A 17,771-nucleotide genomic window follows, 5' to 3' on the forward strand; every position below is an offset into this window, starting at 1 on the left:
CACAGCCAATACATTTTCCCTGCCCCTGTGCCAGGGCAATGCCCTGGGCCAGTTCTTCTGTGAACTCCCACACATCCTCAAGCTCTCCTGCTCACACTCAGGCTACCTCAGGGAAATTGGCCTCATTGGGGTTAGTGGCTGTTTAGCACTTGGTTGTTTCATTTTCATTGTTTTCTCCTATGTGCAGATCTTCAGGGCTGTGCTGAGGATCCCCTCTCAGCAGGGACGGCACAAAGCCTTTTCCACGTGCCTCCCTCACCTGGCCGTGCTCTCCCTGTTCCTCAGCACTGCCATATTTTCCTACCTGAAGCCTTCCTCCATCTCCTCCCCATCCCTGGATCTGGCCCTGTCAGTTCTGTACTCAGTGGTTCCTCCAGCACTGAACCCCTTCATCTACAGCCTCAGGAACCAGGAGCTCAAGGCTGCTCTGAGGAACATGATGACTGGATGCTTCTCAGGAGCAATAAAGTGCCTGTTTTCTGGTGTGTAGCATTCAGAATGGGACTCCTTAATGGCCCAGCCTTCCTGCTCAGGTTTTTGTGGATGTCATCGAGTTCTCCTTGCCATAATTTTCTGTGCAATGAAATATTATTATGCCTCTGCCTTCTAATTTAGTGTCTACACATTCAATTTGACCCAGGGATGTATAAATGATAAATTGTGCTCTGAGTATTTAAACCATATAAAGGACCCTGCAGTGCCTTCTTTGTCCAAGCCCCTTCTTCTCAGATGTTCTAAAGGACAGCACACTGCAGGACAGGGGGTATTTGCAAACGGGAAGGGGACAATAATCCCAGCCCAGCAGCACTGCCAGGGAGCAGCAGGGCTTGGTCTTTGCAGAGCTGCTCTCTTGCCACTTCCACACTGTCCTCCTGAGCCCCTTTCTTGCTGTAAGGCCTGAGTGCTCTCTGAGCACAGTCCTGGGGGGTGGAAGCCCTTGGAGCACAGGGACAGGCCCTGGGAACTTGTGAAGCAGAACTGGGCTCCCTTCCAGCATCTCCAGGATGCTGTGGGATCTTCTGAGGCCACTGCATGCACTGGGTCACTGCTTCTGTCACCTTGCTCCAGGGCTGGAACTCTCCTGCAGTGTCACCATGACACTCCTGCTCTCTGCTTTCCAGGTTCCATTTTCAGATCCAGTCTTCCCCTCCTGTTCCCAGGGACATCCTGGGAGTGCTTCAGAGCTGCCATCCTGGGGCAGCTCCTGCCCAGCGTGGGCAGGCACAAGGTCTCTCCAGCTGCTCCTCTCCCCTCCCCAGTGCCACTGTTTTCTGCAGCCTCCTCATCCTTGCCCAGCACAGCCCTCCTGGCACAGTTGGACACAGCCCTTGTTCTCCCCCCTCCTCAGGCACCTGCCCAACCCCCTCAGCTCCAGCCTGATGGCCACAAACCTTCAGGGCAGGGAGGCACTGGGGAAAATGCTGAGGAAACCTTTCAGCTGCACTCAAATCCAATTGGAGGGGTTGGCCTCGAGGAAGAAATCCCTTCTCATTCTCCAGAACCACCAGGACAACCTGTGTTGTGTCCTGGGCACTCCTCTGGAAGTGTGGGCTATGGAAAAGGTTTTGGTGTCAGGGATATTGAGAAGGCTGGGCAGTGTCACTGGGAGACCTCTCCCAAACCCTTGGAAAGGCCAGAGCCAGCCCAGAGCTTCCTGGGGCCTTGGCAAAGGCAGACCTGGAACCAGTCTGCAAACAGGGCAGCAAGGAGGGTTGGCAGAGTTCCAGACTGCTCAGGCTCAGCAGGGAAGGGGAGAGGGTAAGTCCTGCTGCAGCCATTGCCAGGCATGGGAAGGACAAGGCAGGGATGGCAGAACCCCTGTGGGAGGGAATTATAACAATTTGGATACATGTCCGGAATAAAGACAAGTGCCAGAAATATTCAAACACACAAAATATCTTTTATTACAGTGAGAATAATAATAATAATAAACTTAGCAAAGAGAATCAAGGACTAAAACTAAAAAAGGATACAAAATAACCACCTTATGGGGCAGTGTTAAAACAAATACTACTAACAGCATTTAATACAGTATTAACTAGTGAAAATGGATACCAAAAAAGGATCTTAACACAGTATTATGGATAACACGATATTGGTTAGTAAAGAGGGAAACTAAAGGAAAAAAAAAAATCCTATAAACATAAAAGGGGAATTAAAGGAACACTAAAAGGATATTAAAAGGTTTGTTCTCTCAGTTGCTTCCTCTCAATAACCTGTGCTTACCCACACAGACAGGCCAGGGCTGTCAGGATCTGCAGCAGCTGGTCGGTGCCCGTGCTTAGCGGGCGTCCCCGCGGAGCAACACAGTCTCCATGGCAGGATGAGGATCGCTCACCCCAGCAGCTCTGACACCCCATTTTATCAGCTCCACATTACACCACGTAGGGCCAGTACCCAGTATAAGGTGATGCCTGAGTGGCAGCCAAACCCCACCTGATCATCACCTCATGGCAACAGTCTGCGCCTGCCCTACTTGTGGGGCAAGGGGCCAACGACCTCTGCCCCACATCATCTTCCTCCCATCATCATCTTTCTCACCCCTATGGATGACCTCTACCACTGTGTTTCAAGGGTAGATGTATCTATCTTGCAATATGTAGCAGAACCAAGGAAGAACTCAGCTCTGATAACAGGGGATATCAGGCTGACTTGCTAAAAAGCACAATGGACCTTCCAATTCGCTCGTGCCATGAAGTTCCATTGTACCATACTCCAGCTGGTTTAAGAGTTAACCAGCAGGGGAAATGAACTCAACTCAAAGGAGAGATTATAAGTCAGAATAACAATTTACTAAAATAATACAGTAAGTACAATCATACAAACAAACAATTGGTCTTAACCCACAAAACCCAAATGTATAACCCAGTACCCTGGGGCATGAACAACGTGGTGTTCCTTGGGCCCCGCTTGAGTCCAAAGTAAAGGGAGAGGGGAAGAACCTGCTGGTGGGAGAGCTGTTGCAGTCTAGTCAAAAGTGGTGATTGCAGTGAGATGCTGGGGGGAGAGCTGTTGCAGTCTGGTCAAAGTGGTGATTGGAGTCCAGTATAGGGTGATCCAAGTCTGTTTGAGAGCGATGAGCCGCAGTCCTTCTCTGGATCCCACAGAGTGGTTAAAAATGTTCCAAGACTCCAAGATTATATATCCTGCAGTTCAGGCAGGAATGCTCAGCACTTCCCTCAGGGCGGGGAGTTCCACAAAGGGTGTGAGGACAGGAGCATCCTCCTATCTCACAGGCCTCTTAACACCTAGTTTATAGCCTGAGGAGTCAGGCTCTATGGGCAGATGGTGTAAATGGTTCATTGATAACAGTTTCTGGGAAATGGCATGGAAGGCTATAGAATACACAGTTTTGGGTTACACCCATACCCTGATGAACTGGTCTCAGTTGTCCTAACTAGGACACCTACAAACAAATACACTAGGTGTTTTTTCCCCAGGTCTGACTCTATATCAATATCAGTGTATTTTCTTATGACATCTTTCAGCTTATTCAGAAAAATCTGTGGGTGACTCATTCGTATCCTGTCTAACTTCATACATCTTAGACCAGTTTATTGCCTTTGCATTTGCTACTGCAGTGGCACAGTCTGCTGTGTTCGCAGCACTCAACTCTGGGGTCCCCCCTGCAATCGAGGCACACAGCCCCGTTTTTACAGCTCTCACACCGCTATCGCCACTGACAATCAACGGCTCCAGCGCTTGTCTGCGGTGCTGGGTTGCTCGGTTCCACAAACACCCCGGGGCTGGCACCTTCACTGCCACCGTCAGAGCCAGCGACCCCGATGCCTGTCACCGTCACTACACCGGCTGGTCTTGGCGCATCTCTCGCCGCGATTTCTAAAGTCTCCCTTCCCTCTACAACAGATGCCGCATCTACAGTAACTTTTTCTGGTGTCACCACGCCGAAAGCAACCCCAGTAAAAGCTGACTTTTTAGACCTCACAGTTCTTGTCACGTCACTGGTAGAACTCACAACTTCAGCTCTCACTTCCTCTGCTGTGCCTGTGCTCACCTCTGCTGTTACCGTGACAACCCCATCTGCTCCGGCAAAGCCACGTGCAGCTGCAAGGGAACGGGCTGCTCTCCCCACACTCACCGGAACAGGCGGGGAGGGTCTCGCTTCCATTGCCCCTGTGGGGCCAGGAGTCGCTCCTGCTGTTATCCCTGCTGCGATCAAACCAGACATTACCTCCGAGCTCGCCAGCCCTGCAGCGTCTGTATTACCCCCGCCCGGCTCTGCCGCGCCGAAAGCAGTTCCAACAAAAGCCGACCTTATAGATCTTATCTGTGCCGCTGTGCCCGCTCCGGCCAAACCGACAGCCTCTGTTCCATCGTCTACGCCAGCGGGACTCGCTCCCGCCACTTTCTCAGGCTTCCTTTTCCCCATCGGGGCTCTCTTGTACTGCTTTTTCCACTCAGGCCGCGTTAAAAGAAATAGAAACAATTCTGCACACCGGATTTCTTCCCATTTTTCCTCTCTATGTAGCATCATAAGTTGCATTACAGTATCTAATTCGAACGTTCCAAGTTTTGGCCACGCTACCCCCTTTGGTTCCCGTATAAAGGCCACACATTCATAGATAACCAACACAGTTCTTGCTTCTTTAAAGGTGTTTCAGATTGTCCCAGGGGTGTAAAATTAGGACTAAAGGGGAGTCCTCCGTACCCCCTTGGATTGTGTACTGCCCATACTGTTTAATAGACACAGAAAAACTTTTCACTGCGAGACTTAAACCTGCAGGTCTAGGGTTACAAAGTTGTTACTTTAACCACTTAACTACAGAGCCCCCCCAGCTCCTTGTAGCAACAGAGCACTCTGGAAGGGCGTCCCCCTCCGACCAAAACGAAACCCAGCCCTAGGCTGACACAAATCCACTCTGACCTGCACTCGGTGAAACCCTTTTTGCCTCCGGAAATTGACTCTCACGACTTCTGGGCCCAAGTCCAAGCCTTTCCAGTACCACCGTGTTCCCTGTCTCCTGGGAAACATAAAAACTCTTCTGCAGCTGTTAACAAAAAAAAAAAACTTTTTCCTTATTCACCCTTTTCTTAACTCACCTCTGTGCTCCATGCTTGGTTCTGTGGAGCTGGGGCTTCCCTAGATCACTGCGGGAATTCTAAAAAACGCCGGCTGATGAAGAATTCCTGCAGGATGAAAGTTTCCAATCTGGAGTAGCCTCAGGTCTCTGATTTCCCCATATGGGCCACCAGCTGATGCCTAAGGGTGCTGAGGAAAACAACTCCGGAGCAGTTAATTGAGGATGAGATAAGAAAAGGGTTTAATTTGTGCCCAGGCATAAAGATCACAGGACACGCGCGCAGGCCGTGTTCAGGTGTTACAATTTATAATACTGCCCGACCAATCCAAGTTTTGTCCATCCCGTAACTTTTGCCCTGGCCCACCCCCTGGGAACTGGGTCTGGGGGCTTTTCTTCATCATCTTCATCTTCTTCAAAGCACAAAGGGTACATGGTCACCTAGTTTCTGACCGTGTTCTGTGGTTCAGGCTAAGATATGAGTGTTCTCTAAACAGCATAGACCTTGCCTTGACAAGAGACTAAACATTTTCTACTGGAATTCAGGGATTGATATGGGGAACATAAAATGGGGTGATGGGGTAGGGAACGTGTAAACTATTGTGCCAAAGGGTGAGGGATATAATATAGCTACTTCTAAAAGCTACTTCTACTACTTATAATTACTTATAAAGCTTATAAAATTAGAAAAAAAAAAAGAAACTAAAAGGGCCGTAAGGCATCAATGGAAGTGCCGGTTCATTTGTGACAATCCAATTTAAGAGCACCAATGGTTTATTTTCTGTTACGTCTTTGTCCAGCATTTTTAGGAATTGGCAAATAGCTTCAGCTTTTGCTTTCGTTTCTGGGGAACACCTCCCCTCGTGGGTGGGAATACATCCCTCCCATCCTAATAGGTCACCTCTTGTTTGCTGAAGCCGGATTTTTCTTCTTTTGTCCTTTTTCGTCCTCTTTCCCTTTTTGTCCTGTTTCTGCAGAGGTGACTGATGCACACAATTTGTCGAAGAGCTCTTCCTTTTTCCTTGGAATTCCATCAGGACGGATGCCATGGCAAGATGTCCCAAGGCCTGTGGCCTCTGGTTACCGACGCCTGTTGAATGTCCCGATTGGGGCGGCCATTTAGAGCATTTGTCTTGCACGAACCCAGTCGACACGGGGGTGCAGTAACCCAATGAGCTTTATTAAGATCAACACAAGCTTATTCAGACACTTCAAACGGTGACATGGGACCTCCTCAAGCACTCCCATCCGAGCACTTCACTGCGCACGTGCGACAGAGACAGAAGGACTTTGAGTCCCAGGATGCCCTTTGGCATTCTGCCTGGAATATGAACTGCTACGGGATTGAGCCACTTTGAGGGGACACATTGATCCCGCTCGACTTTTGGGGTGCAGAGCTGGGAGAGACTGGAATGTTAATGGTCCACAGCTCCAACACTCTCCAGCTGCAGAAGCAGCGGGGGCTTTGCTGCCCAGGGGCAAAGGAACCACCCGGGGAAGGGGGGGAAACACCCACATCTGGAAGGGACAGGCTGGGCTTGGAGCCAGAGAGAGGAAGTGTTATTTTTATGGTTTTAGATCACTATAGACAGGAGCCAAAACTGCCCCAAACCTACTCTACAGGGAAACAAAATTGATCTAAATTGAACCCTACATATATATAGATAGATAGATAGACAGATAGATAGATAAACTAACTCTAATCTTGCCCAAGGGATCAGTTAACAAGACCCTGGGTCACCCTCACTGTCAGAGGGGTCGGGACAGGGGCTGTCACCAGGTGTGTGCCCAGCATGGATCACCTGGAACGTGGGTCACCAGGTGTGTGCCCAACGTGGGTCCCTGTGGATCACCCAACGGGGGTCCTTCAATGGCTGATGGAGTTGCAGCAGCAGTCGAAGCTCTTCCTGCAGTCGGGGCACTCGAGGCGCTTCTCTTACCGGTGGGTCTGTTGATGTTTGGTCAAGGTAGAGCTCTGGGCAAAGCTCTTCCCACACTCCCCACACTTGTAGGGCCTCTCCCCGGTGTGGATGCGCCGGTGGGTGACGAGGGAGGAGCTCTGGCTGAAGCTCTTCCCACAGTCAGTGCAGCGGAAGGGCCTCTCATCCGTGTGTGTCCGCTGGTGCAGGACAAGATGTGAGCTGATCCGAAACCTCTTCCCACATTCCAAGCACTTGTGGGGCCTCTCCCCGGTGTGGATGTGCCGGTGGATGACGAGGTGGGAGTTCTGCCTGAAGCCCTTCCCGCAGTCGGTGCAGCGGAAGGGCATCTCATCCGTGTGCGTCCGCTGGTGCAGGAGGAGATGTGAGCTGGTCCTAAACCCCTTCCCACATTCCAAGCACTTGTATGGGCGTTCCCCGGTGTGGATGCGTTGGTGGACGAGGAGGCTGGAGCTCGTCCTAAAGCTCTTCCCACACTCCCCACACGTGCAGGGCTGCTCTCTGGTGTGGATGCGCTGGTGGATACGACAGTGCTTGCGTAGGTGGGAGCTGCAGTTGAAGCTCTTCCCACACTCCCCACACGTGTAGGGCCGCTCCCCAGTGTGGATGCGCTTGTGTCGGATCAGGGTGGGGTTGCAGTTGAAGCTCTTCCCACATTCCCCACATGTGTAGGGCAGCTCCCCAGTGTGGATCATCTGGTGTCGGATCAGGTTGGAGCTCTGCCTGAATCTCTTCCCACATTCCTCACACGTGTAGGGCCACTCCCCAGTGTGGATGCGCTGATGTCGGATCAGGTGGGAGCTCTGCCTGAAGCTCTTCCCACATTCCCCACATGTGTAGGGATGTTCCCCGGTGTGGATGAGCTGGTGCTCGAGGAGGTTGGTGCTCATCCTGAACCTCTTCCCACATTCCAAGCACCTGAAGGCCTTCCTCCTGCTGGGAGGCTGCTCAGGGACCACCAGCTCAGAGCTCCCCCTCAAGCTCCGGCCGCCTTCCCGGCACACGCTGGCTCTTTCCTCCTCAGAGCACCCTGGGCTGGCTTTGGAGCCCCTCCTGCGGGGGGATCTCCGGCCCTTTTCCTCCCCGCTGCCTTCCTGCGCCGGGGAGCCCTTCAAAACGGCCTCTCCCACCAGGCTCTCACGGGGGGATTTGTCCTCCGGGCTCTCCGTCCTCAGCTCGGGGCCTGGGGCAGGAAGCAAGAAGGACAGGCAGGGGATTTGCCTCCGGCCCACAGGGAAGGCCAAGGACATCCCCCCAACTCCGGCCCCGGCAGGACGGCGGCGCCAGCGGGGTTGTCCTGCAGCCGGGGCCATGCTCGGCTGACAGAGCCAGCACAACACCCGCCCAAAGGGACACTGACTTCCTCCTCACCTGCCTGGGGGGAACAAGGCATCTTCCTCTTCCTCGCAGCCTCCTTCATCTGGCCAAGCTTTGGGAAGGACAAATCCTGATGGGGGGGAAAACAAGGGCTGAGTGTGTTGGCTTGGGGGTTCCTCCTGCCCAAGTCCATCTCTAGAACTCACCGGGCATCCTGTGACCATAAAAACCTCCAAAACACTGAGATTCAGCCCAGAAAAACTGAAACTACTGAGAATCAGGCAAAATCCCCTCAGAAAGAGCAAGAAGACCCCAGCCCACTCAAAGTGCAAAAAGTTGAGATTGAGCTAAAAAATACTCCAAAATACAAAAATTAGCCCAAAACATCTCTCCCAGAAGTTCCCTCTCTGGTCTCTCCCCTCTGGGGTTCAGAGGGTCTCCCCTGTCTGCGATGCTGGGGGTCCCATTTAGGGATGCTGGGAGTGTTGGGGGTCCCAAGGGTCCCTTCTCCTCTGACTCTCGCCTTCAGGGTGCCACGTTCCCAGACATTCCCCCTCTCCAGGGTTTCCACTTTGTTGTCCCGGGGATCCCAGGGGTCCCCACTGTCCTACTGTGCTGCTCTGAACCAGCAGAGTAGTTGGAGAACAGCTGGTGGTAAAGTGTGGTCTGTGCCAAGTGTTTTAGGGCTCTTTGGCCCAAAGAAATGTCTGTGCCCTGAGAACATTGGATCCAGCAGCCCCAGTACCCCAGAGGAAGTTGGGAGCTCAGGGGGCCACCCCCCTTTGCCAACCCCCCTGTGCCCGAAGACTCCCATGGGACTGTCAGACTGTCCAGACCACCTCCCCTTTTCCACCCTTCTCCCTATTCCTTCCACTTTTCCATGGTCCCCTCAACTCCCAGCCTGCCCAGGATCACTTCTGGGGTCCCAACCCCCACTTTTTTCCTCCCTCTCTCACATCATCCCCCCACTCCAAAGCCCCCTCATGCTCAGTTTGGGGGTCCCACCCTCCCCTTTCCCCACTCTTCTGACCTTTCCCACCCATTTAACATCATTGCCCAAACCTCAGTGCCCCTCCCCCTCCACTTTTGGTGGGTACCCTCCTCTCCCACTCAGTCTGGGGTCCCACCACCCCTTCTGTCCCCTCTGACCCCCCTTTTCCCACCGACCTCCCCCTTCCCATCCCCTGCTCATCCGAGAGCTCCTCACCCGCAGCCGGGGGGGCTCCCAGCACCACCAGTGCCCAGACAAGTCTGCTGACCCACCCCTGTCCAGTTCCAGCAACTGCTCGGCTCCAAGAGGCGCTGGGAGCAGAAGGCAGCCCCCGTGTCCGTGCGGCTCCGCCTTCGCCGCCTCTTTGTGCCGGGAATTCCGCCGGGAATTCCGCCGCGCTCCAGCCGCGGCAGCGCCGGGCGGGGAAGGCGCAGGGGCCGGGCGGGGCCCCGGTTCCCCCGGGCGGTCCCTCGGGCCTTTCCCTGCCCGGGAGGGCGAGCGGCCCCCGCAGCCCCCGCTCCCTCGGGCCGTTCCAGCCCTCGTGGGCAGCGAGGGGCGCTGGATGGTCCCTACGAACCCCCTGCCCTCAGTCCCTCCTGGGCTGGCACATCTCCCAGCCTGTGTCACGGCACCGGCTGCTGCCAAGGGACGGCCCTGCTGCAGTTTGCACTTAAACCCAACAAACTGGGGGGGGGGGGCAGCCCTGGAAACCAGGGCTTTGCTCCCACAGCTCTGCAGGGGCTTCCCATGGGCTCTAGGCCTTCTTTGGGCATCCCCTGGTCCGGTGTGGGCTCCTCCCAGGCTGCAGGGGGGTCTCTGCTCCATCCTGGACTCATCCACAGCTCACAGGCCCTTCAGCTCAGGTTCACCCAGAGCTCCAGCCGGTTCCGTGGAGCAGCGATCCCCTGGCCCCCTGACAGTGCAGGCACCTCGCCAGAGTTCTTACTGGAGCTTATCTGGCTCCCTGCCAGCCCGAGGCTTTTCTCCAAACCACCAATCCCAGTGTGCCAAACGCCCTGGTTGGTCAGTGCCGGCTGGGGCAGCGGGCACTCGGTGAGGGGATGAGAAAACTGCACCCGGGGCTGGGCTGAAAGAGGCTTCAGCACCACTTCTGATGGCCCAGGGGCAGCATCTGGCTTCTCCCAAACAGAGAGAGGGCACTTGTTCCTCTGCAGGGAGTCAAGGGCAGGAGGGTGACTCCTGCTGCATGGATGGAATGGCAGAGGATCCCTTGGGTCCCCAGGATGGATCACAAAACAGGAATGTACACAAAAGGCCACCACAAAGATTTCAGGGGGAGTGTCCTGCAGGGAGGGGACAGTGTCACCCCACCAGGGCAGGGCTGGCAAGTGGGAGGCTGCTCCAGGGCTCTGCAAGAGGCCTCGTGCTCTGCTCGGCCCCAGCACTGGCTGGTCCCAACACCCCCGGCTGCCCCCGGCCCTGGGCAGCTCTGCTGCCACAGGCTGTGCCCTCACCGTGGCCCTGCAATGGCCCTGCCTGTCCCTCACCCGGGGCCCTGCCCACATCCCTGTCCCTTGGCTCTCTCTCTGCCAGCTCAGTGTGGGGCACACGGGCTGGGGGTCCCTCCCAAGCCCCCCGGGCAGCCGGCGTTGGCTGGGGGGATGTGAGGGCTGGGCCTGCTCAGCACAGCCCCGGCCTCGTGCCCAGCGCCTCTTTCCTGACCCACACAAGAGCTTCCCGGCCCCCCCAGGGCTCCCCTGCTGCTGCCTCTGCTCCTGGCCCTGCCTTTGCTGCTCCCTTGGCTGGGGCAGCGGCTGCAGGGGGGGATGGCAGCAGCTTCAGCTCCACGGCACTTCCTGGGGGGAGCTCAGCCCGGGGGGACGGGCAGGGACCTGATGGGGATGGACAGGGGCCCAGCAGGGACAGCCAGGGCCTGCAGGGGAAGGCACAGGGACAACCTGGCCCCCCACACTGCCAGGGCTGTCTCTGCTCCTCCTTGCAGGCTCCGTGGCCAGGCACAGTTGGTGTTCCTGGGTGCCCACCATCTCAGCACTTGCAGCCGCTCAAATCAGCGCCCGCAGCTCTGCAGCAAAGCCCCAGCTCACCTGGCACACAGGGGATGGACACAGCACCTGCTCGGGGATGGGCACACACAGCTTTGTGCCTTCCCCACCACGGGGCTCTCCTTCCTCAGCAGCACCTCTGCCTTGCACTTATTCTCAGCCTCACCTCAGGGACAGCTCTGGGCTCACCTCCGCGCCACTTCTCAGCCTCACCTCAGGGCCTGGGCTCAAGGACAGGAACCTGCAGGGAGGGGAGATGAGGTGCAAGCTGAGGGCTGCCTGCTTGCACTGGGCTGGGGGCTTCTTTTTTTTTTTTTTAGAACTCTCCCAGAACTTAACTTGCTTTTCTAACATCATACTGCGAACACTCTGCCTCCTGTTCAGCTTCCTGTCCATCCCCACTCCCAGCTCCCTTTCTGCCTGCCTGCTCTCCAGACACTCTGGCCCCAGCCCGGGGGGCTGACGGGGCTTCCTGTGGTCAAAGGGCAGGACCCGGCCCTTGGCCTGCTTGAACCTCATCCCTTGCAATCAGCCCATGGATCCAGCTGGGCCAGGTCCCTCTGCAGAGCCCTCCTGCCTTCCAGCACATCAACACACCCCCAGCTTGGGGTCAGCTGCACATTTGCTGATGAAATGCCTGGTTCTGCAGGAGCTGCAGATGCTCAAGGGGCAGCAGGACCAAGTCAGGGGCCTGGGGGGGGCCTGGGGGGCTTTGGGGTCTGGGAGGGTCCTGGGGGAGCTGGGGAGGGGCTTTGGGGATTGGGGGCACAAACCAGGACAGACCAGTACAGACCAGTACTGACCAGGACCTCCTCACTGCTCCCCAGATCTCTCCTGGAGTTGGGCCACGTTGTCCTGGGACACCTGAGCCCCCCCAGTGCCCTCCCAGTACAGCCCAGTGCCCCCAGTACAGCCCACTGTGTTCCTGTCCCAGGGTGCCGGGTGATCCCTCTTTGGGATTTGAGGAGGGGGCTGGGGGAGATTTGGGGGGATCTGAGGAGTTTGGATGGGGATTTGGGGGGTTTTGGGAGGCTTTGGGTAAATTTGGGGGAGTTAAAAGGGTCTTGGGGGCATAGGGGGGTCAAAAGTATCTGGGGGGAAGGGGATTAAAGGAAAAAAAGGAGTTGAGGGACATTGGGGGGGTTAATGAGGCCTAGAGGGGGAGAGGAGGGCCTGCACCAAGAGCAGGTGAGTCCTGAGACCCCCCTCGTGTCCCCAAGACCCTTTCAGTGTCCCCAGTTCCCTCCTTGACACCCCCAATTCCACTGTCCACAAACCCCTCCCCACTGTCCCCAAACCCCATCCCTGATGTCCCCAACCCTCCATCTCACCCCAGGAGCCCCCCCTGGACCCTCTGACCACAACCACCTCCCCCCCACAGTCACAGAAAGGTCAAGGGCATCTGGGGACACATTGGGGAAAACTGGGGGGCTTTGTGGGGTACTGGGTGATTACTGGGGGATACTGGGACACACTGGGGGGAACCAGGGGGCACTGGGAGGGACTGGGGGGGAACTGGGGCACACTGGGGGTTCACTGGCAGAGAACTGGGGAGTTACTAGGGCATTACCAGGACACACGGGGGGACACTGGGAGGTTACTGGGCCATACTGAGGGTCACTGAGAGCTCATTGGGATATACTGGGGGCACTGGGATCCCCTTACCCAGATGTGGTACATCTCCCTCCCCGGATTTTGGGGGGCATCCCTAGGACCCCTCCCCTTGGGGCTGCGGGAGCCCCTAAACCCCATTGCTGGGCTTCAGGGGACCCCACAAAATCCCCTCAAAACCCCTGAGATCCCCCCCTCGATCCATTGAAACCTCCTCGAGGTCCCCTCAAATCCCCTCAGAGACCTCATCACCCCCCTAGGACCCCCTAAATCCTCCCAGTGACCCGCAAATCCCACTTAGGACCCCCCAAGCCCATTCAGGGACCCCCAATCCCCCTCAAGGACCCTCAAAACCGTCTGAGACCCCTTAAACCCCCCAGAGACCCCAAAACTGCCTAAAAGGTTCACGCAAAACCCCCACGACCCCCAAACCTCTTCATAGACCCCCAAAGCCCACCTGGGATCCCCCCAAATCTCCTCAGAAACCAAAACCCCCTCAGAGACCCCCAAACTCCTTCAGAGACCTTCAGCCTCCCCCCTGAGTCCCCTCAGGACACCAAACCCCCTCAGGGACCTCTCAAAACCTCCTCGGGAACCCCCGAACTCCTCGGCTAAGCCCTCCCGAGCCCTCCACCCTTTCCACCCACAGCCGCGCTCCCCGCAGCCCCCGAGGGGATCCCCAGACCCCGCTCTCGCCGCCCCCCCTCCAGCTCTCACAGTTCAGCGCAGAGGCCGCCCCGCCGCCTTCTCCGCCATCGCGCCCACGCGGACAAAATGGCGCTCGCTCTGCGCGCGCACCGCCTGGACTGACCCGCGCCGCAGCCAATCAGCGCGCGGCCACGGCCCCGGCCCGCCCCCGCCCGCGCGGGGCATTGTGGGAGTTGGAGTCCTTGCGGCGGGACTCGATAGGACGAGTTTGGTTCTTAGTTTTTCGATCTTCTTTTATTTTCTCCTTTTCCTTTCTCCTTTTCTTTCTTTTGTCTTTCTTCTTTATTTATCCCCCTTTTTTTCTTTTTCCTTTCTCTTTTTTCTTTTTTTTCCTATTTTTTCTTTTTTTTCCCTCATTTTTTCCTGTTTTTTTTTTTCTTTTTTTTCTCTGAAGTCTAGACAACTTTAGGAATAAATTTAAAGGCCAACACAGTGCTATAAATGTAGGATGTAAATGTAAGGAAGTAGTAATGAAATCTCTGGCAAGACTTTACTCATACTGTGCTCACTAATCCTTACCACATCATCAAAATCTGGTATCTTAAAAATGTGAGAAGAGAGTTGATCCTAGGGATAAAAGTTATGAGCTGGGAAGACAAGAACAGAAAACCCCTCGTTCTGAAACAGTCACAGAAAAGGCAAATAACAGAGACAAAAATATGAAGTTATGAAAGGGAGTTCACACAAAGAAATATTTTAGATGTATGCAGAAGAATTACAAGCATTGCCCCATTTTTACTAATTCTTTCTAACTTTATTTGCTGTGATAAATAGTACAACTGTCTGCTTAAAACTGGGAGAATATTACTGATTAATACACTACTGAAGGTAGAAGTCCTAATCTTGATTTCCTTGGCTTTGGCATTATTGATGTTTTTGGATACCTTTTCATTCCCTCACTTCAATTACATGGCAAGACAGCAGAGAACTCTGCAAAAAGGTTTCTTTAACACAAGTTGAAAATTCAGAGGTTATTTTTAGTTTGAAAAAGAATTGTACTCTTGGCTTACTTTGCATAAAGGTCATATTCACTGCTCTGATGACAGTAAAAAAGCCAACAAACAACATCAGAAATCTCAGACATTAAGGTATGTTTGGCAGGTGTAATTACTACAGAAAAGAATAAACTGCTGTATCTTCCCTTTCTCTCTCCTTTTCTCTCTCCAGTCTCAGTGCCCTTTGTGTCTCATTGTCTCAGAATTTTGCAGGTATTTACATTTTCCCCATCTTACAGCACAAGGATATCCCCTTTGACATGGTAACCAAGCTGATGTTTGGTTGGAAACAAGCTATAGGAAGGAAAAATATTTTAATTATGCAAAGGGTTTCAAGAATACAGATATAAAATTTCAAATTTTTAAAATTCCATTTCAGATCTTTTTTGAAACCTCAGAGAAAAATCCCACAGAGTAATTTTTAACTGTAAATGGAACCAGCAATAAAGCAAAAGCACTTTTATGGCTGTCATGTTTAAGAAAGATCATCTCTGGTTTTGTCCCCAGCTAAAGATGGGAACAAAGCAGTGATTTGATTCCCTTTACATTTCAGCCTCAGCAAGATCTTAAAAGAACCTTCACTTTCCCCACTTCAGCTTTTTTTTTTTGTTTCCTAATGTGGAAAGGTGACGAAAATGTCACAGGGTGACAGAACTTTGCTGGAGGAACCCAGAGTTCATTGCAAGCAGAGGAACTTCAAAGCTCCCTCAGCTGTGCCAAGTGGCTCAAACCTTCAAACCCTGTCCCTTCACTCAAGTGCTTTATGATGACCAGGCTCACTTCCATAATCTGCATTCAAGTGCAGAAAATACAGAATAACATGACAACAAAACCCCAACCAGCAAACAAACAACTCACAGACATTTGCCTTCGCTGACAGTTAATGAAAATGCCATTTTATTCTGAAAACTGTAGGGGCAGGAGCTGTCAAAAATTAAAAAATATTAAAAAGTGAGCTTTTTAGAAAAGCAGTGCAAACCACGGGAGTAAAGTAACATGAAAATGGATCCAATTCCTGGTACTTACATATATCTGGAAAATGGTTTGAAAGAGAAAATTCACAGTGCGATTTTTCAGATGTCTTCTGTGGATTTTCACCTGGAATTTCAGTGTCATTTTATTGTAGAATTCCTTCAACAGAAGAACCCAACTTGTCACATAAATAAGGTTGACTTTAATTACAGTACTGAAAAGTCCAGTTGATATACATAGAATGAAAAGAAAAACCAAAACAAAAAAACCCCCAAGCATGAATACCCTTGAGAATATATAAAAATGTCATACTTCATCTAAATTGTGTCCTTTTCTGGACTAGATTAGCTGTTTCTGATAGAATACACCCCCATTCACAGGAAAAAAATGAAATACATAATACACCTCTCACCTTCAAAATATGTTAACCATACAATTGTTTTCATTCTCTAGTTCCTAAAGTTAACCATGTGACAAATTAGAAGCCAAAAAGTACAATTTTGGTAGTGAGAACTACTAATGCAAACATATTCTTATGAACTCCCAGTCCTCAGTTGAGACAACAAATCACATTTTGTTCAACAGAGTGTTTGTGGAATTGTTCCAGGCACAGAAAAAGCACTTTTTCACACTCACCTCCTGGAGGCCTGACAATTGTTACAGCATCACTTATCAAGCTGCCCTGGCTGTTGGATGCATTCACTTGCACTGTGGAGTTAGAAAATGGAATCAGGCCTTTAATGGTACCCATACATTGAATTTCCTGCTGCTGCAGAACATCCACAGAGGAGTGATCTGGATTTTCTTCTAATTTGGGGATTCCTACAAACAATCTCTGATTTACTTACAGTCCAAGTCCACACAATTCCATGATTTTGGTGTTCACAGAGTGGCACAAAGGGTGTTTGCAGTGATTCTTCTGGTAACACATGACACACTTATTTTCTGAGGTTTTGTGGAGGGGGGGCAGTTTTGTAAAACTCTTTCTAAACCTGCCTTGTAGCCCAGTTCCTTCTTGCTCCAGTTCTCCCTGGATGACACCGTGCCACAGCACCAGAGCACCCGGGCAGACTCCAGCAGGGTGAAGGTGGGATGGTTTCATGGAGCCTGAGGGATTCAGTTGGGATTTCACTGAAGTTCACACAAGCCCCAGACCCCGTTTGAGACACAGCAATGAAGGCAAAACTTCTCATCCTGCCAGAAGAACAACCACGTTTGACACATTCCACACACAGAATCCTGCAGGAGCAAAGTTCTTTTGTCTGACATCACTCTCATGGACCCAGGCTGCTCAACCAGCACCACAAAAATGCATCCACAGTCCTTGTACATCAAACCCTCCTTCTGCACCTTTGTGGAACTGTCCCTGGGGGTGATTTGGGGGCAGATACAACCCAACAAAGCACATTTCTCCTCTCATCTCTCACAGTTTCTCCAGTGTCTGCCACTGAGTACTTGTGACCATCACACAACAACCTGTGACTGTCATATGCACCTATGATTTTATTAACAATAAAGTCACTAGAAATGGCCAACTGTAGATATGACATTTACAGTCTTAAGGTTCTAGTGACATGAAACACTTAAGGACTCAGCTGGCTGTGGAAAAAAGATGCATTTTTTAAACATTTCCCCTCCAATGTGTAGGAAAGTTTAAAAATTAGTGTTGACAGATTGGCACATAGGAGAGATTCAAATTTTAAGCATAAAAATGGGTTGCCTGGTAGCAATTTCTATGCCAAATTCGTGAGAAAATTAAATTTTTTCTATCTACAGCACAGTTTTAACATGTTAATATCGTTATTTTCATCCACCTGAACCTGGAAGGAAAATGTGTTTTCTCTGCTGATATTTTTATTCCTCTGCTGATATTTTTATTCCATTATTAACCTTACTTCCAATTACTAACTATATATCACAGTCCGTGGGTGTCACAATCCCTGGAATGTCACAGTCGGTGGAATGTCACAGACCCTGGAATGTCACAGTCCCTGGAATGTCACAGTCCATGGGTGTCACAGTCCCTGGAATGTCACAGTCCCTGGATTTTCACAGTCCGTGGAATGCCACTTTCCCTGGAATGTCACACTCCGTGGGTTTCACAATCCCTGGAATGTCACAGTCCGTGGGTGTCACAGTCCCTGGAATGTCACAGTCTGTGGAATGTCACAGTC

General features: G+C 52.4%; 1 pseudogene; it reads right to left on the minus strand.

The window, feature by feature from the left end:
• Positions 1-6,817: 6,817 nt before the first annotated feature.
• The window catches only part of LOC113994829, a 30,683-nt pseudogene continuing 19,729 nt past the window's right edge, over positions 6,818-17,771 (minus strand).

Source organism: Pipra filicauda, unplaced genomic scaffold (assembly GCF_003945595.2).
Source record: "Pipra filicauda isolate LSUMZ 115617 unplaced genomic scaffold, ASM394559v2 scaffold801_size80690_pilon, whole genome shotgun sequence".
Taxonomy (NCBI): Eukaryota; Metazoa; Chordata; class Aves; order Passeriformes; family Pipridae; genus Pipra; species Pipra filicauda.